The sequence below is a fragment of the Amblyomma mixtum genome, chromosome 10 (genome assembly GCF_055824585.1).
Source record: "Amblyomma mixtum isolate Tamu chromosome 10, ASM5582458v1, whole genome shotgun sequence".
Taxonomy (NCBI): domain Eukaryota; kingdom Metazoa; phylum Arthropoda; class Arachnida; order Ixodida; family Ixodidae; genus Amblyomma; species Amblyomma mixtum.
Genome location: NC_143021.1, coordinates 63,278,728 through 63,305,108, shown reverse-complemented (window position 1 = coordinate 63,305,108; position 26,381 = coordinate 63,278,728).

Sequence of the window (26,381 nt, the reverse complement as noted above, 5' to 3'; positions counted from 1 at the left end):
TGCCAAGTTTGTTCGGCTGTGTACTTGCATACACCCCCCACCCATTACGCTTAGAAACTTGCAGGGGCACCGGGCGAATGCGGTAGCCGCCTTTCCGTACCGACGAAAGCCTGCATGACAAGTTCTGTATACGACAGGACGTGCTGGTAGTCAATAAACTACATCAGTTAAAACCTTGTAGACTAATCAAAGCTACGGCCCGACAGACATTTATTTATTAATGATTTTCGAATGTTTCGCTCACGGCCAACGCCGCCGACGCCAATGACGGCACCAGCGTTTCTGCGACACGGGGCCCTTAGCGATGCCGCGTTTAAACAAGGCCACACGACAATATGGCGCTTTTTCCTTGTTGGCATTGGCGAGTGCTGACGTCGGGCCACTTCAGTTATGACTAGGGTGGGACGGTCGAACGAACACCACCCGCGAAAAGGAATGGCCAACTATGCAGGCCCACCGTCGTTCGACGAGGCCACCGATAAATGCCCAGCGTACCAAGTCCATATGGAAGCATTATTCGAGGGCCATGGCATTACGGACGAGATGAAGAAACGGGCTGTACTCGTCGCAGCGCTGAGCACCAACTCGGTGGGCGTGATTGCCGGACGCTGCGCGCCAGCCAAGGTGAACGAGCTTTCGTACTGCGTGGATGTTGCCGTTCTGCAACAATACTTTTCGCCAGAGTCTAACGAGGTAATCAAGGCGGAAAGCTGGGCTACTTGGTGTGTCATAGTTAATTAAAAGACTAGCGCATAAAACTAGGACAAAGGCAGAGAAAGAGACAGGACGAGCGCTAATTATCAACTGAAGATTTACTGCAACAAACAGTACATAAAAGCACTTCAGTGGCACATGCGCACGCTGGGTTAAAAAGCACAAACTAATCAAAATGTGGCAAACTGCTTCGGAGAAACATGGTTTCTTTCCTGGTCAGCGCAAGTGATGTCGTGCTGACACAGTTATCCCCTTCCCTGTTAATGTGATAAGCCTCACAAATTTCACGGCCTAACCTTGTGCCTGCCCTACCAAGCACACACGTGGCATCGAACGCCGGCACGCACCCGAACCGCTTACAATGCGTGGCCAAATGGCTGCCCTCCTCGATGTGCCAATTTTCAGCGTGTCAGCCATTTGGGCTTTCGTCCGCAGCGGCGTTGTTTCAGAGCCGCATGGAGGCGATACTGCAAGGATTACCAGAGGTGCAAGTCTATCTTGATGATGTCACTGTTGCCGAAAAAAAGAATGATTGCCCTACACTTCGCAAAGTGCTGGAGTGGTTCCAATAGTCAGTGGTGCGTTTGCACCCAGACAAGTCCAAAATTCGACAACCGGAAGTCGACTTCCTAGGTCACAGAATAAGTGCGCACGCTGTGTAGCAGAAGACGGAAAACATTGATGCCATCCTTGAAGTTAAGGAGCAGCAAAGCACAGCTGAACTGCGGTCATTCTTAGGACTGGTCACTCATTACCATAAGTTCCTTAAGTACGCGTCCTCGGTGATTGCACCCTTGTACGAGCTTCTCCGCACAAACGCCAAATAGCGATGGGGCCGCCAGCAGGAGGAGGCCTTTGACAAGGCACTCTAGATCAGGCGCTCGAGATCAGGGCCCAGCGCTGGATACAGCCTGCCATGGCTGCAGGCAGGATCCAGCGCTGGGCCCTGACCTTGAGCGCCTGTAGCTGCAACATCCAGCACAAGGACGGCAAGGCCAACGTTCCGGCCGGCGGGCACAGCTGGATTCCAGCAACCGCATCGGCACTGCCCGACGAATTCGAAGAGTGCTTCATATTTGAATAGGTTTTAAGCGCAAAAAACAGACAGACACATAGGCAGGTAACAGGACGAAGCGCCAACTTCAAACTGATTTTATTGCATGCCTGAAACGTACTTATAAAGCTTGTCGTCACATGTGCAGGAGGGTCACCTAAAGATCAAGAACGACTTGATAAGGCGTGCTCCAGGAATTTCTTCTCACAGTTAAACAGTACAACTGATGTGTCGCTTACGCACATGTCGCCTTTCTTTTTGATAAAAAACGCTTCTATCAATTCCCTAGCCGTAGTGTTTTTGCTTTTGCCCAGAATGCGCACATCAGTGAAGCATGGCTCACAATTGCGGGACGGGTACTTACTAATGTGTTTAGTTAGATGTGTGCCTTCCTTTTTCTGTTCTACATTTCTCTCATGTTCCCTCGTTCGCTCATTCAGGCACCTGCCTGTCTGACCTATGTAGGAATGCCCGCAAGACATTGGGATTTCGTAGATAACCCCTTCAGCACATTTCACGAACGGGCTCCTGTGCTTTGTTCCGCAGCCTCGTTACTTGGTGTTGTCTTTATAAGTACGGGAGCAAAGGCCACCCAGCTTTCTCGGTGCCGAGAAGGCGAGCCGTAAAGCATGGCGGCTGGCAACTTTCTTCAAATTATGGGCCACACGATGCACGTATGGCACCACCACAAAAAGCCTATCCAATTGGTGATTAAAACTGTCCCGCATTCTGTGAGGGCATGACTTTATGTGTGCCGATTCGAGGCAAAGCAAAGCAATACCACGTTTCACAAGTTTAGAATGGCACGAGTCAAAAGGTAGCAGCTGCTTTCATGCCCTCACAGAATGCGGTAAAATTTTAATCACCAATTGGCTAGGCTTTTTGCAGCCGGGTTCCCCCGTTCGCTCGTGACTGCGGTGGTTGAAAGCCTCCTTAACAAGACAAAGAATAGTACCGGTAGAGCTAGGCCAGAGGTCCCTCGAGAAGAGGTAAGACCTGTGGTGGTGCCATACGTGCATCGTGTGGCCCATAATTTGAAGAAAGTTGCCAGCTGCCATGCTGTACGGCTCGCCTTCTCGGCACCGAGAAAGCTGAGTGGCCTTTGCTCCCGTACTGATAAAGACAACACCAAGGAACGAGCATGCGGAACAAAGTATAGGAGCCCATTCGTGAAATGTGCTGAAGGGGTTGTCTACGAAACCCCCCTATCTTGCGGGCATTCCTACATAGGTCAGACAGGCAGGTGCCTGAATGAGCGAACGAGGGAACATGAGAGAAATGTAGAACAGAAAAAGGAAGGCACACATCTAACTAAACACATTAGTAAGTGCCCGTCCCGCAATTGTGAGCCATGCTTCACTGATGTGCGCATTCTGGGCAAAAGCAAAGACACTACGGCTAGCGAATTGATAGAAGCGTTTTTCATCAAAAAGAAAGGCGACATGTGCGTAAGCGACACATCAGTTGTATTGTTTAACTGTGAGAAGAAATTCCTGGAGCGCGCCTTATCAAGTCGTTCTTGATCTTTAGGTGACCCTCCTGCGCATGTGACGACAAGCTTTATAAGTACGTTTCAGGCATGCAATAAAATCAGTTGGAAGTTGGCGCTTCGTCCTGTTACCTACCTATGTGTCTGGCTGTTTTTTGCGCCTAGGTTGGTTGGTTTATGGGGTTTAACGTCCCAAAGCAACTAAGGCTATGAGAGACACCGTAGTGGAGGGCTCCGGAAATTTCGACCACCTGGGGTTCTTTAACGTGCACTGACAACGCACAGTACACGGGCCTCTAGAATTTCTCCTCCAAAGAAATTCTAGCCGCCGCGGCCGGGATCGAACCCGCGTCTTTCGGGTTAGCAGCCGAGCACCATAACCGCTTAGCCACCGCGGCGGCTTTTTGCGCCTAAAACCTATTCAAATATGAACCAAAACCAACTAGCCACGCAGCAAGTGCTCTTCGAAGATTGCGATGGTTGTGAGTATGCCCTTCTCACGGACAACCTCAACGATGGGGCGATTTCGGTCAAACAGCTAGCGGCCTTGACTTCAAAGGACAGAGAGTTAACCAAGGTGCGGAAATGGGTACAGGAAGGTTGGCCGCGGCACCTTGCGAGGAAGGACGAACCTTTAAAATACTCTTTAACAGAAGAGACGAATTCACTGTTAGTCAAGGACTCAAGCACGGGGGCCATCCCATGGTGGTGCCCATCGAGGCGTAAACAGCAATGCTACATCTGTTGCATGACACGCATCAAGGAATAAGGCATTGGCCTTCTCACTGTTTTAGTATCCGCGGAATGATGCTGACTTAGAGCGGCTCGTAAGAAGTTGCCATATTTGCGTACAAGCGGCTCGTATGCCGCCTTCACAGGCGGCGGTGCCCAGGCCGGAAACAGGTCGGCGTTGGTCGAAGCTGCACATAGATTTCGCCGGTCCTGTTAAAGGGTACATCTTGCTGATATTGGTAGATGCTCATACTAAGTTGATTGAGGTCGCGCCCATGAAAAGCGCCACAGCTTGCTCAACCATTGAGGCCTTGCGCGCCACGTTCAGCACCTTTGGTACACCGGAAACCATCGTGTCGGATAACGGTCCTCAGTTCACGGCGGAAACAGTTCGACGTTTTTCTGCGGCCGAACCGCAGCGTATCAGCCGCAGTCAAACTGGCAGAACGTGCTGTGCGGACCGTAAAGCAGGGATTGAAGACAAACCGTCAAGGGTCATTACAAACTGGTTCAGCAAGGATCCTGCAGAGTTACCGAAGGACCCCGTCGGCTTGCGGAGAAGCACCAGCCATGCGGTTGCTTGGGTTCCAGCCACTTTCGAGGTTGGACAACGCTGTGGTACCTTTTACTCCAGTCGAACGCAACCACAGCTGTACTCGTGTGCCTGGCTTTTTGCAGACAGCCGATCTTGTGTGCGTACGAAACTCTTGACAAGGACAGCCCGGCACGCCAGCCACGATCAGGGAAACACTAGGATCCCGGATGGTAACGGTAGATGACCCTACGGGGGAGATCGTGCGCCGTGACTTGAAGCAAGTCAAGGTGCGACTTCCGGACACTTCAATGCCCATTTCACCAGTCCAGCGCCCCAATGACATCCGGTCGGAAAACACCACAGCTAGTCCAGAACCAGATGACCCACCTGCAGCAGGGTCGGATACATCTGCACGCCTACCACCCCTTGATGCCACTTCATTTCTGAGGAGGTCCACTCAGATCCGAAGGCCTCTCCAGCGGTGTTCTTCTTAGGGGGGGAGAAGATTCTTGTGACTTCAGCGCGCACGCACCGAGCGTGGCTATCACTGAGCATCCGGTGGCTATCACTTTTCCTCTTGCCGTATTCTCTTCCTCTTACCTTGCGATCTGGGGGTATAAAAACAACGCCCCAAGAGAATAAAGCGCTTTTTCCTGGTTGGCATTAGAGAGTGCTGTCGTCCGGTCACTTCAGCATCTACCACAGAGCTGCTCGTCGGCACTTTAGTCATCCGTAAATCGACAGCCGAACTGTCACCCAGGACATAGTTGGGCGTCTATGAAGGCCTTTGTGGAGTCCACTCCGTTTAGGATGAAAACGAGCCCACGCAACTCAGAATGTGCGGGCTACGCGCCTCGTGGCGCGCTTCAAATCAAGACGCGTCCTTTGTGGATTCAGCGTTCTTCCTTGAAACAATGTGACAGCCACGTTGTAACGCGTTCTCGCGGAGAGCAGCAACTATGGGAGAGGATGCAGCAACCAAGCAAAGGTTGTACCGCGCCGCTCTACACCAGTGAGGCGCGTTCGTTCAGTGAGATAGTTTAGAGGCCTTGTGCGACAGAGCGACAACGGTCCGCATTGCACTCTTAAGGGTAGGCTAAGTGGTGTCTAAGTTTTTTTCTGTCCCAATGTATCGCATAATGAAGCTCCTTCAAATTTTGAATTAGAGAGTACCGTAACTGTAGGTCAATTTTTTTCTATGAAGTAGCCAACTCTTCCATAGAACATGGCGAAAGATATAAATATCTTGAAATCACTTCCTGCAGCGCTCGTTCAAAGTGCACACACTTCACAAACATCATATCATCTGGCAACAAGTCTCTAGCATTGACGAAACGCCACCCCCGTCATGAACCCTAGCAGGAGAAATTTATGGGATATAAAACACTCCTTAGAACTTGAGTACACCAGTCCAATGTGAAACTCATCTGAGATACATCTAATTAGTGCATTCCGATTAACCCTAAGCCGTGCCGTTCATTTCGTTCATCATGCATACTCCTGGTCTAGAAGCGTTTCATCTCTGAACATAAATTCCAATAACGAAGGCCTCGTACATCTTCGCCACAACGTTAGCCTTTGTAGGCAGTTCAAGGCTTTTAATAGCCCATTCGATCAGGCACTTGACACTGTCCATCGCACCTACATATGCCATCGCAATGCGCATCTGTTTCAGATTGATGGCCTTTTTCAAGCACTGCAAATTTTACAGGACCTTTTTCCCTCGAAGTGTTGTAGACTGGAATGTGTTTCCCTGCGAAGCCGCCGCCATCACGTGCGAAACTCCATTTCTTTAGCCGCGACCAATGATACCCAGAGGTAAGGACCTGTACTGATTTATTTGTCAGATATGTAACTTCTGTTGAAGTAAGTCTTTAATGAAAACGAAGTGAAGTTAGGTGAGGTGTCTAAGGATATGACTTTTCAAAAGGTATCTCAACGAAAATCGCAATTTTAACCAACAAAAGAATTTATTCTGAAAGGATATGAAGCAAGCTGTTATCAATAGTGGTATCAACAGACTTTTCGCATCCTTCGATGACATTAATCAGTAAAATTAGTAAGAAAGGTCGAGATCTATGACTTTATAGGAAAATGTTGCTTCTAATCAAGAGTTGTCTTGAGTAGCGTGGCCAAGTGGTTTTAATATAGAACCGCACATCGCACCTCGAATTAGTTGCAAGTGGTATACCTGAGGGGAGCATTCTTAAGACACTATTATTTATTGACAAATCAGCGACATAGCAAACATTTGTCCGCCGGCTAAATATAATATATAAAACGAGGATACCCCGTCATCATTTAAGTTTGCTAGCTGCAGTGCACTTGGAGCCCGTTGCATTGGAGTACGTGTGAGTAGTATGTCATCATCATCATCACCACTGCAACGTCCACTGCAACGTCAACGTGCACCACAACGTCCACTGCAAGACAAAGGATACTCCCAAGTCTCTCCAAAGAACCCTGTTGTGTGCCAGCTTCCTAATCTCATCCGCTTACCGAACTTTCTGCCACCCCCTGCTACGCTTGCCTTAGCTTGGTATCCAGTCTGCTACCATTGACGGCCATCGGTTGCATTGGCTTCACATTACCTGGGCACATGTAAACGACTAATAAAACCTTCATTTAGGTCGGCAAGCAGTTCTTCTTGAATCGAAATTTTTGATATGGTACAAGACAGGTTATCGGGCTGTCTTTGGCGAATTCTTTTAAGTTCAGAGCCTTGCTTACCTTCTGCTCTCGTCATGTCCCGCATGTTCCGAAATCGATTAAGCGTGTTTCGCCAGAAAACACCGGGACTAGTTCCGGGTCCGACTGACTGCCACGCTGATTAACAAGGGCGCAAGCATGTTTTTCAAGAGGGTTGAATCGCTGATTATAGGCACTTGCAGCAGCAATCAAAATGGAGAGCATGCTCGCAAACGTCAGTGGCTGTCTGAGTTTTCTCTTTAATGCAGGAAGTGTACCTTTGGATTAGACGACGGAATCGCTGCTGCAACAAGGGGCAAGCAAATTCTCGGAACTGCGTAAATAAGCTTATGCTAGTCAAACTGCAACCTAAACGAGACCAACAAATGTTCGTGTAATTTTCATGAAGGATTCAGTCCGTCTAGTTTCCTTTTTCAAAACTCGCCCTAGCTGATCAAAATTAACAAAATTCCACTGTCACGCATTCGCGCCTTTAGATGTTTTCCTACTTCTTCAACGTTACAAAATTTTTAGCATAATATTTCGCCTTTTTTTGTGAAATAGCTCTTATAATGTTAAATATTTGGTACACTTTTCAGGTTCGTTTAAAAATTCGTCCTGAAGGAGTTGTACCATCGTGGGCGTTCCCGCTTCCACCGTGAAGCTCATCCTCCAGCAGCCTTCAAATCATGTGGGGTCTCTCTAGCAGTGACTGGAGGCCTCGGAAAGAAAGCCGAGAATTTTGGAAAAGAAAAGTATTTTTCTCGAGGGATGGAAAGCAGAAAAAAAACGGACAGCGTCTACAAGGCCTGTAAAGCGGGTATCGAACAATTTTTCTAGTGAAAATTCGCACTTCGATAAGCGTCTCTGTGAAGCTAAAATAAGATAAACAAAAAAGCGCTCCATTTAATATTACACTCTTAGAAAAAAGGGGCGAATAGGGGGCGAGAGGTTCGTCTTTTTGGGGACTAATTGACCTGCCACTGGCAATCGTCCTTTTCGGGACTAACTGCAAAGGGTGTAACTGTTGGTCCCCTTCGAAAGGGTGCAACCGTTAGTCCCCGGGAGCAGACATTTAACGAAAAAATGCAAACGACGCGTGATTTCCAGCCTAATTTATAGCGGGATAGTTTCCGACAGAACTTCACACATATAACAACGATAAAGAAAACAGAAATAAACATACATGAAAACACCATGATTCGAACCGACAACCTTTGGATTATGAGCCGAGCGCGGATATGACTACGCCACCACAGAGGACAGTCTACGGTAGAAAATAAAAGCCTTGTATGCGAAACACACACACGGTCTGTCTGTACCGCTCAAATTGTTATCACAGTGTGGTGGTTTTGGTGTCATATGCTTTTGAAAAACCTGCGGTAAGCTTTAATGCGCACGCACAACGGTCTAAATCACGTTTTGGCCAAAAAAGAAGTGCTGAACTGTGTATACATTACGGCCGGTACTTCACAACCACAACAGTGGTTTTCTTTTTGTTTCTTTTTTTGCGTATAAAGTGGTCTTCTTCCTTGCAATTGGCAGCTGCACATTACAGCCTGTTGAAAACAAAGGTAGAAGGCGATGGTTCACTTCGTTTTTTGTTACCGGCGGAGAGCGGTGACAAGGAATTGACTGCTAAGTGTCGCCGATACTTACACAGCATCACATAAGCTCGTAAACAACGGCAACGGTATGAAACTACGTGTACTTGCTCAACCGTAACTTTTACAACTCACATTTGACACGTATTGAAGTTCGTAGTAATTGTTTATGCACTTGCACAGCTGCCAGCCGTTTCGGTGGCACGAAGCCTATTTCTCACGGAAAAGGGTATCCGCCTCGTCACAGGCAGCGGCAGTGCCCTCACTGGCCTTAGACGACATCCATGCGCTTCACAAATCGAGTACTATTGCAGTCAGGGTCTTCTCGCGCAATTTTCGCGTGCTGCTGTGCTGCGATTCGCCTCCCGTTAGTCTCTTTCTCGGCAGTTAGTCCGTTGAGTTTGCGCACGGCGCGCATTTTTAGCAAGGAGTGTGTCGTGTGCAAATTTAGGGACTAAAGAGCCCTTTTTAGGACTAAAGTTGTCTTTACTCCCCCCTGGGGCGGTTTTTTCTGAGAGTGTACGTTTGAGTTTGAAAATATTTTGGTGTTGGGCCATTATAGCATTTCATTTCATTTATTTACTCTCAGGACCAATTGGCGTTACCGAGAGAGCAGTGGGTGACTAACAAAATACACGTGTAGTAGGCGGAATACACTGTAAAAAAAAATGCTCCACAGTACAGAGAAACCCGCTGGTAATGCGTTGCCGGAGGGTTTTCCGCAACATGAATACAGCGACTCCGTCCGACGGTTGTCACATTCTTGGTAACGGAAAGTTACGCTATGCTATGCACGAGAATTAAATCGTTTCTTTGCAACGAATGCTTCTGTTGTGTTCTTATTAAAGGTCCCGTAATGTGTATGCATACTTCCTCCGTTCACTTGGAAGTCATCTGATCTAGAACGGAATTAATATGCATTGTAATTATGTACTATCGAGAGCAAAAATAACAGACCCCTGCCAGCGCGTGCCGATCCGCGCCAAACTGCATGCGAGCACTGCCTGACGAAGCGCTCCTAGTGCCAAGACCAGCACAGTGGCGTGCGCCCATCTCGAGGATCGCTACGCATTGCGTGCCACTGCGCTCGTCTCAGCATCTGGAGTGCTTCGTCAAGCGGCGCTTGCATGCAGTTTGGCACAGATCGGCACGCGCTGGCAGGGGTCTGTTATTTTTGCTCTCGATAATACTTTCAGTAGTACATGCACATGCATCTGTGTATAGCTTCTGCCCAGAATGTTCACTGCAGATATAGCAGTCCAGAGGCCGAGGAAATAAGTATTATGTACAAAACTTTCATGCATATTATGTATTGCACACGTACAAAGAATGCAGCTTAGAATGAAAGAGTGGCAAGTGTTTGGGTGAGTACAAGTACATACGTTTTATTTTCATGACAAATTGCCCACATTGTACCTCTAAACATTGCTGTCGGATTCATCTGAAAAGATAAAAAATCCTCATTTAGTAGCCACACAAAACCTATTATAAATGTCACAAGTACATTTGAACCATCCACTATTGAACAATCGGCTTTCCTAGAAGCTTGTAAAAGCCATTTACTGAGAACCAAACCAACATGATTAATTGCCTAAAATTCATTTCTCATAACAGTAAACAGCAAAAACCACAGGGCCAGGAAGAAGCAGACAAAATGCGCTTACTCGGACACCTAGGCCTAGGCCTTTTTTTGTGACACTAAAGGAAGGCTTGCTTTTAGGGTCATTATTACGAAGAGGTCCATGTGGCAACAAACTTTGAAACAATTTCTGCAAGGGCTGAGTGTTCTGAAGCCTAAGAATCTCTCATGAGGTGCCCTGTAGATGCATCAGAACACCTAAGTGAGCTGTTACTGGGCCCTGTGAGTGCTCCGTCACTTGACATCAAGGGTATGTACTTTTCCTCGACACATGGAGTGATGATGTATATGTCGAGCGAAAGCATAAAAGACTTCGAATAGTTGCGCTTCCAGATTGCTTGCGGAGGAAAGCACAAGAGTCTGGCCATGCTCAGCTGTTACGTAATGACAGAAGGTATCTGCATCGACTAATGTTTAACATCTGTCTGTGCGACCTCCATCTTGCACGACACGACAGGCAACTCCATAACGGCCTTCATGCACCGAGTGTCAAGTGTGTTCTGTCAGCTTCCTGGTCCTGTGCTTTCTGTTCTTAAAGTTATTTCTGCCCTCATTTTTCACTCCATGAAGCCTGAATGTGCTACACTGGGTTGCTCCACGCGTCATGCAGTAACCTGATCATTTTTTTCATACATCGGAGGCACTCAGGTCGCAAGCCATGCTTACTATATTAAGCAGATAAGTGTACATGTGAGACATATCATTTATAACCAATTTTAACAGTGGTATTTCGTGCAAGAATATCTAAATGCTACTCAATTTTTGCTCAAATTTCCAGATACACACTCTTATTCAGATTAAAAACATAATTTGGCTACTGTGCTCTCGTGATGCCACGTCTTGAGTTTGCATCAGTAGCTTGGAATAGTGCCTCTGTTACCTCTGGCAATGAAATCGAAAATGTTCAGCAGAAGATTGTATGCATCCTTTGTGATAGATATATTGAGCGCTGTCATTTCTAAGACTGCGACTTTCTTCTAGCAGACCTTGGTATGTCTACTCTTAATGACAGGTGACTCACGCGTGACATGCATGTAGAAAATGCATGTCACGCGTGAGTCACTTGTCACAAGTCGGTTTGGTTTGGTTTATGGGGTTTAACGTCCCAAAGCGACTAAGGCTACGAGAGACGCCGTAGTGGAGGGCTCCGGAAATTTCGACCACCTGGGGTTCTTTAACGTGCACTGACATCGCACAGTACACGGGCCTCTAGAATTTCTCCTCCAAAGAAATTCCAGCCGCCGCGGCCGGGATCGAACCCGCGTCTTTCGGGTCAGCAGCCGAGCACCATAACCGTTGAGCCACCGCGGCGGCTGTCACAAGTCGTGCTTGGCTCTATTCACTGTGAGCAGTTATTGATGTCACTGCGACTTCGTGTGCCTCAGGGAAAAACCACCAAATGCTATGATAGATTTTATCCTGAAATGCATGCCATTTCACCAATGACTCGTTTGCAAATAATACAATTCAACTTTTCAGAAATATTTGCCTAATTTGCTGTTTTCATTGTTTATATCATTATGCTTGTTTTGCTTTACTATTATTATCATCGTATTTGTGACCATTTTTCTGCATTATGTTTGTTCACGTCATGGTGTTTGTATTGACTTAGTGTGCACTCGTTTAGGCCAATTGGTGTTCAGGCACATTTAAAATAAAATATCTACTTATCTATTTAAGCAGAAGCACAGCACCAATGTACTCAGCAACTGTTTGAAGCACTGTGCGCAAGTTCTCGTGCCGACATGAATACAGGTACTTTGGAATGCACACTGTCCAAGTCTTCATCATGCCATGCCGCTCCGACTCTCTGGTAGCAAAATTTTCCACTAAAAAAAAGAGCAATTTTGTTTATGTTAGACTAGTAATATTAAATTTTACTATATACTAGGTACTTCTCATCATTCTACCCCAGACTAAACCATACACCAGTGATCATCATGTTTTGAATTTTGTTGTATATGATCACAAAATGTGTTGTAATTAACATGTTAGAAATTCTGGTCAAAATAAATCTGACAAAGTATTGTTTAAAAAAATCTGGGCACAAGGAAGAAAGAAGCTAGCCAGATAGCCTGGACGAATGTTTTCAGTTTCATGCAAGCATCAGTACCCTTGCACACAAAATGTACAATTTAGTGGGTTTACCCTTCCAGAATGGAATTTCATGCTGCAAACATCTAGCTATGCGAAAAAAATTTTTAACTTCCATTCCAGACAAAGGACAGAAAATTCCTCTGGTTTTTCTTCACAAGCCTCTGCAAGTATACAATGCAGTGAATCTACTCTGCAAGTACGCGAACCTACCAGCACGAGACAATGACAAGAAAGGAGACAAAGCAGGCGCTGACTCACAACTGAAGTTTATTGAAGTAAACAGGGAGTACATAGAAAAGCCAAACAACACCACAAACCACACAGTTACAGATAAGCTATACCACAACATGAGTAAAAGATCGCCCTTAACTTTCCTCTCATCTAGATAGTCCAACTCGTTGCATATTAACACGATGGACAGCACACTTACAGATTTGTCACCGAGTCATAAGATGTGTCTAGCCTCGATAATTTTCCGGTTAATCTGCTCCGAATGTACCGCCAAAATGAATGTTGCCAAAAGGAATGGCTAGCATCCTTCACATTCCTTGCGATGTACAGATAAGCTAGAGCCCCTACGAATATCCAAATATCTCTTGTGCTCCCGTAGTCTTACATTCACACACCTTCGAGTTTGACCAACATAAACCCAACCCCAAGATCACAGTATCCGATACACCACATACATTTTACAAGGCACATATGCTTTTCCCGGACCAAATTCACAAAATTATTCTTAACAATTTTACAGTTTGTAGACAACTTATTAGGGGCCAAGAGTACCATTTCTGCGTCATACCTTCTGACCACATTTTTCAAATTGTCCGACAATCTACTTATGTACAGTAACAGAGTCGATCTTTTGGCATCTCGATGGCTGGCCCTGGCCGTATCCTGCCAATCCCTGTGAAGGGGGTTTAGCTTTAACATGCTAAAGGGAAGAATGGCGCAGCATCAAGTAATAAGGACAGCAGGACAACAAGCACACGCACAAGTGCCAACCTTGGAGCGGATACAGAATCCAAGAGCACGTGCTTGACAATCAGCACTGACAGTCAAGGGAATGAGAAAACACTGATTTGAACATTCAAGATTGAATGAGCCCGATCCTTGACTGCCAACGCTGAATGTCAAGCACACGCTCTTGGGTTCTGTATCTGCTCCAAGGTTGGCACTAATGCGTGTGTGCACTCCTGCTGTCCTCGTTACATGATGCTGTGCCATTCTTACCTTTAGCATGTCTGACCAACTTGGTCAATCTTATACGCTCAGCTTTAACAATTTATCGCACACTCCTGCAATAGCATGGTTGGGGAATAATGCTTTCGTAAGCATTAAAATCTGCTCTTGGAGACCACTTGTCATACTGTGTCATACTGTGTCATACTGTGTCATACTGTGTGTTCATCAATACCGGGCCTAGCCTAGATGACGCAATGCTATCTTTCACTAGCTTAGAATAGTTCGGCCAATAGTCAAGTAGCTGCTTGACACTCCTGGGTGAATATCGGCAGCATACATGGCATGTGCAGAACATCAAGGTGAAGCCCAGAAACCGCAGCTCTTTTTGATGGGACATTTCCTCTAAGGAAAACCTAAGTTAAAGAAAGGCCTTGATCCTTAAACAACTTGAATGGGCTCGGCAGCACTGCAACGATGCCAACGTACACTCACCTACATCGCCTCTTTGTCGTGCAGATGCTGATGTTCGCGCTCGTGCCTTTCAGTCCGCTTGCTGGTGGTGTTGACGCGAGAGGAGCCATCGGCAGCACTCTTCAGCCGGGAACGTCGTCCTCTTGTCCCCGGGGCTCCGGCCCTCCGTCCTCCATCCCGGCCGGACCGCAGTCAGCTGGCTCGCTCGAGTCGGCACAGTGCCTTCCTCGTGCCCCCTTCAGCCGGCCTACCACGGAATACTGCACGGACGCCAACTTTGGTTCCTGCCCGAGTACGGCGCATGCTCCAGTCTACCCGCCCACCCTCCTCCCAACGATAACCAGCATGACTACGTCACCAGAGCGTGCAAGCTACTTAAGGACTGCATCATCGCCCGCGCCGCTTAATGGGCTCGGCAGCACTGCAACGATGCCAACGTACACTCACCTACATCGCCTCTTTGTCGTGCAGGTAAGGTATGATCAATCGCTATTTGCGCGGCGTACGCGTTATGCGGCCTTGCTAGTGCTGCCGAGCCCACAGTGTTGTGTCGCAATTACCTTTGAATGTGTTGGCGTCATACGTCAACTGCTGATCTTGTCGGGTGACGTTGAGGTTAACCCGGGTCCCAACACCCGCGGCGCTGCTCCGCAAGATAACTCTGACATAATGGAGGCTTTGCGAGAACTGCGATCTGGCCAAGCATCTTTGTTGTCAGAAATGAAAACAATTCGTTGCCCGTTAACTGAAAACGACAAAGCGCTTGGGGAAATAAAAACCAGACTAGCAAAGATTGAAGTTGATTGCGAAACATTTGCCGCAATAAAAACCGACATCAGCGATGTTCGGGAACTTGCGGAGCACAATGCCGGTGAAATATCAAACATTATGTCTAAGCTGGTGGATTACGAAGACAGGGCGCGCCGCTCGAATTTATTATTTTTTGGATTAAAAGACACTAACCCTGAAACATGGGCTGAATCTGAAAACTTGATCACGACGGTATGCAAAAAAAACTAGATATAACAATCAGCCCCACAGACATTGAAAGATGTCACAGATTAGGAAAATTTGATGCCAACAAAAACAGACCAATCATTGTTAACTTTGCTGACTACAAAACTAAAGAGAAAATTCTTTCCTCTGCTAGCAAACTAAAGAATAGTTCCTACAGTATTTCGGAAGATTACTCGAAAAATACCCTCTCTGCCAGGAAACAGCTACTTGCATTTGGTAAATCACAAAGTGAAAAATACAAACTCCGCTACAATAAGTTAATCATCGGCAGCACTACCTACATTTATGACCATATTTCAAACGAAGTTGTTCCCGGCACCCCATAGCTACTACGTAATCCTCCGGAAAAGCCTAAGCTCCGCCCTTTGTCCATTATTTACACTAATATTCGCAGCCTTGTACCGAAGTTAGATTCCCTCTCAAGTCTTATACGCACTACGGAGATCAACATAATTGTACTAACCGAAACATGGCTAAATTCAACAGTAGCGGACTCCGAAGTAACTTCCATGTTTCCTGATTTCAATATCTTTAGACGCGACAGAATTAATAGGCGAGGAGGAGGTGTACTAATAGGTGTTCATCATTCTTATCCTTGTTTCCCCTCTCGAACTCCTTTTCATTAAGTGTCATGCCTCGTTCCCTCCTGTTATCATTGGTGTTTGCTATCGGCCCCCTGATCTAACTGATTCCTTTGTTGCCCACTTACACGAAGCACTCCGCGTGATAACTACGTCCTATCAGCACATACCCATTCTTTTTTATGGTGACTTCAATTTTCCTGACATTACCTGGTCCGATCTTCCCACCATTACATCAAAAAATAACATTGTAAGTGACTTTGTTAACACGTGCCTAACCTTTGGCTTGTCTCAAGTCGTATCTGAACCTACTAGGCAAACTGATCATTCCTCCAACATTCTCGATCTCATTCTCACTTCCCACCCTGATAAAGTTTCTACGCCACTTCATTTACCCGGACTTAGTGACCACTCCATTATACTAAGCACATTTTCATTCCAAGTCCCAAGTTTGAAGAAAACCAAAAAAACACTTACATTATACGACAAAGGTAACTACGCTGCCATGAACACAGAACTAACCGATTTTGGGGCGTGGTTCGTCCATGACTTTTCAAGCCGGTCAGTAGAAACTAACTGGTCCCTTTTCTCACACAAAATGCATCAACTAATAGATAAGCACATCCCTACTATCACGATCACAGAAAAATCATCGTCACCGTGGTTTAACAACGATCTGAAGCGCCTTAATAACAAGAAGAAACGGCTTTTCCGTACAGCCAGACGTGTGAACACTGACTGCTCATGGAAAAAGTACCATTGTGCTGAAAAAACATTCCAATCTCTGGTAAACCAAACTAAACGTTCCTTTTTTTCATCAGTATTACCTTCTATGCTTCTCACTAATCCTAACAAGTTTTGGAAATCCATTAATCCTTCACGCAACACACCTATTACTTTACATGATGAGGACCATAATCTCATTCCGGAACATGATGTCTGTCGCGTTCTAAATTCTTTTTTCTGTTCTGTTTTTACTAACGAACCGGACGGCGAATTACTGCACTTCCCTGTCTTCGATCATCCAGCTATGCCAGACATTTTGTTCGATAGCAATGGTATTAGGAAACTAATTGAATCATTGAAAGTGTCATCGTCATCTGGCATTGATGGCTTGAACTCTAAAGTACTAAAAAATACTAAAAACGTCGTTAGTGTCATTTTGTGCCATCTTTTTCAACAGTCATTATCATCAGGCGTGCTTCCGCAAGACTGGAAAATCGGTAAGATCGTTCCAGTCCCCAAGAAAGGTTCATCGTTTTCATGTAAAAACTACCGCCCTATTTCTCTTACGAGCATCTGTTCAAAACTAATGGAACATATTATTTATTCTCACATCGTTAAATTTTTAGTTTCGCTCAAGTTTTTTCATCCTAACCAACACGGCTTTCTAAAAGGACTTTCCTGTGACACCCAACTAGCCCTTTTTGTTAATGATCTTAGCTCTCATCTTGACCTAAACATTCCCGTTGACACGCTCTTCCTTGACTTTGAAAAAGCTTTTGATAAGGTACCCCACAAAAGATTACTACTAAAACTTTCACGTCTTAACCTTACCCCCTTGGTGTTAAAATGGCTACATAATTTTTTGACCAACAGAGAGCAATTTGTCTACGCCAACAAATCATCGTCACCTCTTTCCCCCGTTACTTCAGGTGTACCACAAGGCACAGTGCTTGGACCCTTGCTTTTTCTAATCTACATTAACGATCTTCCCTCTAACGTCAACTCGAACATCCGATTATTTGCCGACGACTGTGTAATCTACCGCCCTATTACCAGCAGAACTGACTCTGACACCCTCCAAACTGATCTAACCCAAATCGAAACTTGGTGCAAGCATTGGCTAATGTTCCTTAATATTACTAAAACATGCATGCTTTCTTTTCATCGCAGGCAATCCCATATTCCCTCAAAATATGTTCTTTTCGGTTCTGAAGTATCATCTGTTCTTTCCTGTAAGTATCTTGGCATCACCTTAACTCATACCCTAACATGGTCTTCGCATATCACGAACATCGCTAATGACGCTAACCGCACCCTTGGCTTCCTACGTCGAAATCTTCGTTTTACTACCCCTTCTATCAAATTATTAGCTTATAAAACATTCGTCCGACCTAAACTAGAATTCGAGTCAGCAGTATGGGATCCTCATCAATCTAACTTTTCTATAATCCTTGAAAAAGTTCAAAACCGCGCTATCCGTTTTATTTATTGTGACTACTCTTACTATACTAGCGTGTCCTCTTTAAAATCCAGAGCATCCTTGCCTAACATTGAAACTAGAAGAAAAATATCTCGACTATGCCTATTCCACAAGTTCTATCATTCACCTTTAGGATCATATATCATATCAACAGCTCATCGTCCATCTAGCCGCAACAACCACATCAAGACCGTATACCCACCCGCTGCAAGAACAACATCTCATTTCCGTTCTTTTTTTGTCATATCATCTCGGGACTGGAACGATCTGCCGCCGGAAGCCGTACTCATCGTCAACTGCATCGACTTCAAGAAAAAGATTCAGGCCACCCTTATGTAATCAGTAATCTTTATGTATCCTGTAATCTTTATGTATCCTGATCTTTATGTACTCTGTAATCTTTATATAATCTGCATGTAATCCGCCCATCCCTCATGTAATGCCCCACAACCGGGGCCTTTGAGGTAATAAATAAATAAATAAATAAATAAATAAATAAATAAATAAATAAATAAATAAATGACAATATGCACAGGTCCCACACTATCGCAACCTTTTGTAAAAGACCAGAAAATCAGACGCAGTGAAAGATTTTCTCCCAGCCCATGCAAGTTCTTGGCAATCACTCCATCCACCCTGCTTAAGAGAATATTACTTAGCACAGAGGCATTCAATCGATACATATACTAGACTTTTGAACATATGCCGCACAGCCATACACCGGAAACATGCTCTTCAAATAAAAGGAGGTAAGTCCAAAAAAAAGACTATTACGCACCTGTTCCTAAACACAAGCTCATCATTGTGCTCCGATATACACATTCACAAGCTTTTCATAAGGTCCTCATACGGGATGATGCAATAAAATAGTTCCACATCGACACTAACCGCCAGACAATCTGCTGGATTGCCATTCTTCAGATACTGAACCACGCTGCGAATTGAGTACAAGAAACAGATCTTCAAGGTGCGAAGTAGACAAATGCTTTTGCAAATAACCAGGCAAAATTTTGCAAGAACCCTTTTCTGAAATTTATGTGAAGAGCATGCTAGTGAATAGCATTTATTTTAAGAGCAAGGCTGTAGGGTATTGTAGTGTGGTATGTGTTAAAAAATCTGGTATATGTAGTGGTTCGAAGATGGGCCTCGTGCTAAGAGATATTTTAAGTAGGGTGGGTAGAATGATTGTCAAGGACTTGGATGGACTCGGGAAAAAAATCTTTTGCTATGTTGATGATTTTCTGGTCTTTTACAAAGGTTCTGATAATTTGGGACGTGAATATATTCTCAAACTGTTTAAGGAGCAAGGCCTTTGTCTTAGGTTTACCATGGAGCAAATGTCGCCACAAAAAGAGCTGCGGTTTCTGGACCTTACCTTGATGATCTGCACACACCATGTGTGCTGGTGATATTCACCCAGGTGTGTTAAGCTGCTACTTGGACACAGGTTGGCTATTACAAGCTAGTGAAAGACGACTAGTTTCCAAGAGCACATTTTAGGTTAATGGACGCAGGATTTCCTAGCCATGTTATTGCAAGAGCATACAATAAATTGTTAAAGAAGCCGAAAGCTTTTCAAGGCGACCGGCGCAATCAGGCCGGGGCCAGCCAGCGAGATGCCCAAAGACCGGTTGTGTTACCGTACGTAGATAGACTGTCGCACAAATTGAAAAATGCGGCCAGAAGGTATGATGAAAAAGCGATTTTTTTGGCCCCTAATAAGATGTTTAAAATATGTAAAATTGTTAAGAATAATTCTGTGAATGTGGCTAGAGAAAAGTACACATGTAAAGTGAAATGTATATGTACCTTGTAAAATGAACATGGTATCAGACACGATATCTTGTGGTCGGGTCTATATAGGTCAAACTGGAAGGTGTATCAATGTAAGATTACAGGAGCACAAGAGGGTAGGGGTTCTAACTTTTCTGTATATTGCAAGGGATGTGAAGGCTGCTACCCTTTCCTTTTGACAGCACACATTTTGGCAGTTAATTCAGAGAAGATTAAATGGTAGATTATTGAGGCTAGACACACCTTAGGACTCGGTGACTAATGTGCAAGTGTGTTGTCTATCGCACTAACACGCAATGAGTTGGACTATCTCGATCAGGGGAATGTTCAGGAGCATTGACCCATGTTGTCATGTATGCTTATCTGTAATTGTGTGGTTTGTGGTGTTGCTTGGCTTCTTCATGTATTCCCTATTCAGTTCAATAAACTATGGCCGCGACTCAGCGACTGTCTTGTCTCTTGTCTCGTCTTTCGCACTGGTAGATTCACCATGATGTCTCACCTCTGCAGAAATCCAACACGACATTTTCCTCTTCACACTTGAGGTTCAGTGCATAATAAGGCCAACACCAGTCATCCGCAAGCAAAGTTCATGGCTCCATTAACACCGCCTCCTGCTTACATGACACAGTGCGGCATTCATTGTAGATTCTACCTCCAACACAGAACGCAAAGTTTTAGTTTGAGTGGACTAAACTAGGAAAGAAGCACAAAATATCTACAGCCAAACGGCCGAGCTGAAAGAAATAGAGGGTAGTGTAACAGTGACTACACTGATATAGTTTTGTGTAACATCTTCTATTCATATAAAATGTACACTTTTTTTTTCTTATACTGACGCCTGCGTACACTATTTTGTGCACTTATTGCATGGGCCCGAACTAGGAGCTTGCTAAGGGCCCAGATGCTTTTATCACCCTGTTTGTATAACCTTCATCCAAAGTGAATAAACTGATACTGATATTGCATGCAAGATATGCATGATATATTGTGATATTCAACACTGCTACCATTGGCTTAGCCAACTATTTATGCATAACAAAAAATGCAGTATCACATAAATACTGATACAGTATTATTAGTGTTAACATTAGCAGTGCAGGTTCGATGAAAAAAAAGGGGCCTAGTGCTAGCTGCCATTCGCACAGCAGGCTTGTGACCAATCGCCAGTTTAAAGGAAAAAGGAATGACTGAAAAGGGAGAGAGCCAGTAGGAAGGAAGACAGGCATAAAAGGAGTTAGGATACAATAGGCAGGCAAAGTTATTTAGACAGCAACCACAAAAGAAACATTAACACCCCAAAAAAATGTACAAGACCAACCATACCACTGTGTACAGTGGATAACTTGTTAACCTCATTTAGCCCAAAATATATTTTCATATATACTTATGCTATTAATCAATGTAATCACTTTATAGCACAACTGACCGACTGAAACCAAAACAGGGATGAAGGGCGGTGAATGAGCCCTAGGCGTTATGCTTTTGCCTTCCTAGTGGGACACAGAAGGATCATTCAGTTGAACATCGGGTCTCTGAGATTAATATGTAGTTTAATATTAGCGGAAAAATAGAAGTAGTAACAACAAAGCAAGCAATGTAGCTGAACATTGTTCTATGCACATGAGAAAAAAAAGCATTATGAATAACCAAGTATGCAATGTTTGTAGCTGCACATTTCTTTACACACGTGTCTAAAACATATGCGCATGATTTGCCACAAGAGAGTGTCTCGTTTAGATAGGGTACCTGCTATGGCAGTAGTGCACAATCAGGCTGGAATGAAATGCAAACAGCGCCTATGAACAAGACAAAATATTTCACCTGTGTGATTTCAGCTTGAGTATGCAGCTAGCCTGATTCCTGTTTCTGGTCAAGAGATCTACCTAATACACATATATGAACCCTTTCTAAAAGTATACCTCGCTGCAAAGTAGAAAAGTACTGCACATGTATGTTCGCATTTCGTTCCGGCCTAACTGTAAATGCTTAATGTGTGTCTAATGCATATCATTATCAGTCAAGGCTGTCACTTCCAACACCAAGCAGATACGTGAAACCTGTAAGAACTCCTTGAAGGCAAGAGCCTGGAGACAAGCTTCTAGACCCACTTTGAAGGATGTAGATTTGGTGTTTAGTGTGGCATATAATTACTTCTGCATTAATAGCGAGCATGTAAGGCCAATACAAGGTGCTTCTGAATTTGGTCACCTAAAATTTGCTTGGGAGAACGCAAAATAATGCTAAAGAGCAATCTATAGACACAATATTGCATGGTGAATAAACAACAAGAAAAAAAGAAGGCAATGCTCTGGAAGCACCTTCAGTCATTCAATACAAAAATGATGAGGCATGCTGATGCTGCTACTTGAACAATAGAAAAAAGCGACTACTGCTTACTTACAATAAACGCTTTCTCTGAGCAAGCAATGAAAGAGAGCTGTAACTCATGAAACCTCGCGTCATTCTTTTTACAAAAAAGGAAATTAAAAGGTTGCAGTGCAAGAATCCCTGCCATAATAGTATTCTCCTCACACTTGGGTTACACAAGCCAAGGCTTTTAATAGCATGTGTTTTTGCATGCGTTCATTCTGAAGCATTACCCGGTTGAAGCAACACAAAATATTTACTTCCCCATGAACCTGTGCGTGTAGCGTAATCACAGAAAATATTTTTTACACTGGACAGAAATACAGCAGCATAGTGGCGTAACTGACACACAACAGGCTTCGGGGACAGTGCAAGACAATGATCTGAAATCCTACACAACAGACCTGCGACATTACAATGGCTAAGTACTTGATAGTAGTATTTAACAGCCATCTAAATGCTCGTGCGCAACAGGTGGGAGCACTTTACTGCGAAGCAACAGTAAACCTTTGCCACTAGTCTAAACAAAAGTGCGCCTCATTGCGACTTCCACTAAACTTTTTTGCTCCCAGTGCAACAAAGCAAGTACACAGGGGGCTCGAATGGCAACGATACAATGTGTTAGGCTATCATGTCATCATCTTAACATAAACAATGCATGTGGTCTCTGTTCCGGACTTCCAATCAGCCTCGAGAAGACAAAGATGATTATAAAAAAAGAACAAAGCAACAAGCTCTCAAACCTCACAGTGAACATAGAAGTAGCAGAACCATGTAACCTAGCCAATAGTTCGAAGCTAAGCAGCAGAAGAAAATATGTTAAGGCCAGGACTGAGCAAACAGAAAATCATGGAGGAAACCTAAAAGCAGCAACAAGCAATGAGAGTGGAGTTGCCTTGATGTTCATTGTCAATACCTACTGCTCAAAGTAAAGGAAACCAGGGTATAAGAAATACAGCATTTCATACTATGCTCTGAGCAAATGCAGTGAGAATGAAACAGACTAGAGACTTGTCATAACATTTTCACTCTTTACTTCGCACCAGAGGAAAATAAATTTGTGTGCAGTTCACCTACTGCTTGGCACTGTCCTAGAAGGAATGAATCCAGGTCTCGAAAAGTCTACAGAGAGAATACTGATGCTGCATGTGCATTTCTTAGACTCCCTCGTTTATTCCTTCCCTTAGGTTCAGGAGTCCACCGAGAGACAGTTACTGCCCCATTTCCTTTCCTCAAAAACCAATTTTAATTTAATTTCTCTCAACTGTCCTGAAATGTGTATAAGTTACCAATTTTTTTAGTGCCTAATTACATGCTGTAATTTTTGCAAGGTATATGAGGTTGATGGACAGAAAAAAAAAGTCTGGAATGGTACCTTAGGTAACTTGGCACCTGGACAAACAGCTGACCCACTGTGCGTCCCCAAGGGCTCTGCTGCGAGGCGCCCCTAGCAACAGTAGCCGGTTGTCCAGATCCAAAGGAACCACGCGAATGATTACCGAAAAGTTTAAGGACAGCAGATGCATGAACACAAAACAGCTTTTCAGCACTGTTGCGGTGGGATGAACGGTTCCAAATCTCTAGACTATACCTGGTATTAAATAAATTATCAGAAGACCATCTCGAGCGCAGAATGATCTCAAAGCACATTCGACACGCACTACCAACATGGACAGCCTGTGCTTAATTGAATCCAAAAGTTTACGCTGATCGACCAATGTTACTTCAGATAGAGACAGAAAGCGCATGCATGTTGTGCTGATGTTACCGTGAACATAACATGCGACGAGACACAGGGTTACAATAGAAACAAAAAACCGCTTTCAAAATCTGAGAATAAATTGCTCACCTTCTCACAAGTTCACCAGACCGGAGACGATGCTGTGTGGCTGCCGCCAGTCACTCGCGATGCACAGAAATAATAAAAATGCAATGCCGCTGACTTTCCTTGAGCAATTTTCAGTCGATTAAACTTCAAACTGTTCGCACCGACCACCGTTCACCTCACCAAGCATGTGTGCACGGAGGAAGTAAAATTTATGCGGGCAAGTCAGCCGCGCAAAACGCCGAGCACGATGCCATTTGCAGAGCTATGGTGGCTAGCAGCATGGCTAGCAGAGCTGCACGGGAAATTCATAGCATCATTCTCGTATTCGCATCCATGCTTACGTCGCTGACGCCGCAAAAGCGCACCACCTTGAAAACATACCAAATGTATTTAATTTTACCGTAGCTTTTTAGCTGACAACTTGAATGGTTTTACATATTAAAATTTTCTTTTCGTTTCATGAGCGTTGTTACCACAAGAGCGCAGTGCATGCAGCTTGGCCGTGACGAGTCGAAGCGTTAGCCAAGCCCGCAGTCGGAACCATGCGCGGAGTATGTGTGGTATAGTGTGGTGTTGAGTGAACAGGTGCTTTAGAACGGTTTTTGTTCTTCCGTGTTCGCTGCTTGCGTCCTGCGCGCTGTATTGTCGTTACGGTGTGTGTATGTGTGCGGCCCGTACGCTGCATTGGAGTGTACAACCGCTTGCTGTCCCATGCGGCATCGATGCATAGTAAAACGACCGTGCAGAATGTGCGTTACAATGCCAGTGGCCCTGCACGAAAGAGGAGACTTGAAGCCGGCGGAAAAGCTGCTCACCCTCGTGGGACTGCAAGAATCTGGCGAGGAACAGTCGACACGCGTTTGGGTGGATGATTGCGTTTATCAAGCTAAAAAATTCAGCACTGGGCAATAGCACTGATGAGCTGCTGCTGCGTCATGATATGCACCTGTCTAAAGTTTATTACAAGCTTGTTGGATGTGAACGTGGCCATGAGTGGTATTCGTCGAGCAGCGGCCCTCAGGAGGTGGAACCAGTCGATACCTGAAGACGATTACTGTTTGCCCGCGCCCTGGCGCCTCGCTTCCAACCGCATGCGTTGGCGTTATTTATATCTGAATTTCACACGTAGTTGAACTGTCGCAAACATTACAGCCGCATCTTTCAAACGTGCCGTGTGAAGAGGACCCTTTTTCATATTTTTTGAGGGAGGGGGTGGGGGAATGAGCGGCTGCTCAAATGTCATCCTTTATTATTTTGAGCTTATTTTCCATATATGTGCCAGGTTGTCCCATTCTTGCCTCTTGGTTGCATGTAAGCAGTGCATTTATTGGGCATAAATTTCTTTGCTGTTGTATTGGCACAGGGTTAATGATTCTCATTGTATTGTGGTGACACATCATTGTATACACTCCTTGCAGAATGTCTAAGGGGGTAATAAATTGCTGAGCAGAGAGTATGCCCTGTGATAAATGCGAGGAACATTACTGATTTACTTCACACTTGGCATGTTCTGTTGTTGTTAGTGGTTATGTACACCTTGCCTGCTGCTTACCAGTGTAGGGGCGAGAGGCATGTCAGGCTCCACTTAGCAGCTTTTTTCCGTCCACTCTTTACTGGTCAACATGGTAAAATAAACTGTCCATAATGCATGCTTGCTGAGACTTAGCTTAGACTACAATTCATTTATTTACTCTCAGGGCCTATCAGCGCCAGAGAGAGGAGTGGGTGGCTAACAAAAATACATGTGTAATAGGCAGATTAGTTAAGGTGATTATACACAACATACTTGAAGGCGTGGGATGCAGTGATGGACATGACGAAGGCAGAGAAGATGTGACAGTTGGAAACGTAGAAAAGTAGAGATCTGCGTGAGCTTGCACATGACTTAAGGTGAACACTAGCAAAAAATTAAGAAGGTGCAGAGGACTGAGGCCAGAGTTAAAGCTAATTTAACAAAGAACCTCCAAGCAAGCCAAAATGAGCACATGCAAGCAGTTACGTAAACACAGAACATGGAACATAAAACTTTTTGGATAGAAGAAAAGCCAAGGCACATTGCTCATTGTGATGTTGCTTAAAAAGTTGGTGTCTAGTTGGTCACCTTCGTATCCGGTCATTCCCCACCTAGCAACTGAAATGCCATCAAGAAGAAGCAACTCCAATCACTCTAATTGCATGGGAGGTACACATCTCCAGATGTCAGAGGCTTGGTGTCTCATTTTAGTCTAGGTAGTTTGGTAGATATAAACATTACCGCATGTAAGAGACATGTGGTAGCCTTGCAGGGGGTGTATTTTGTAAGTCTTACAGCATGTTGTGCAATGCTGGCACGTTTCATTATTTACATTGCAATAATATGTTAGCACAGGCGAGAAAGTTT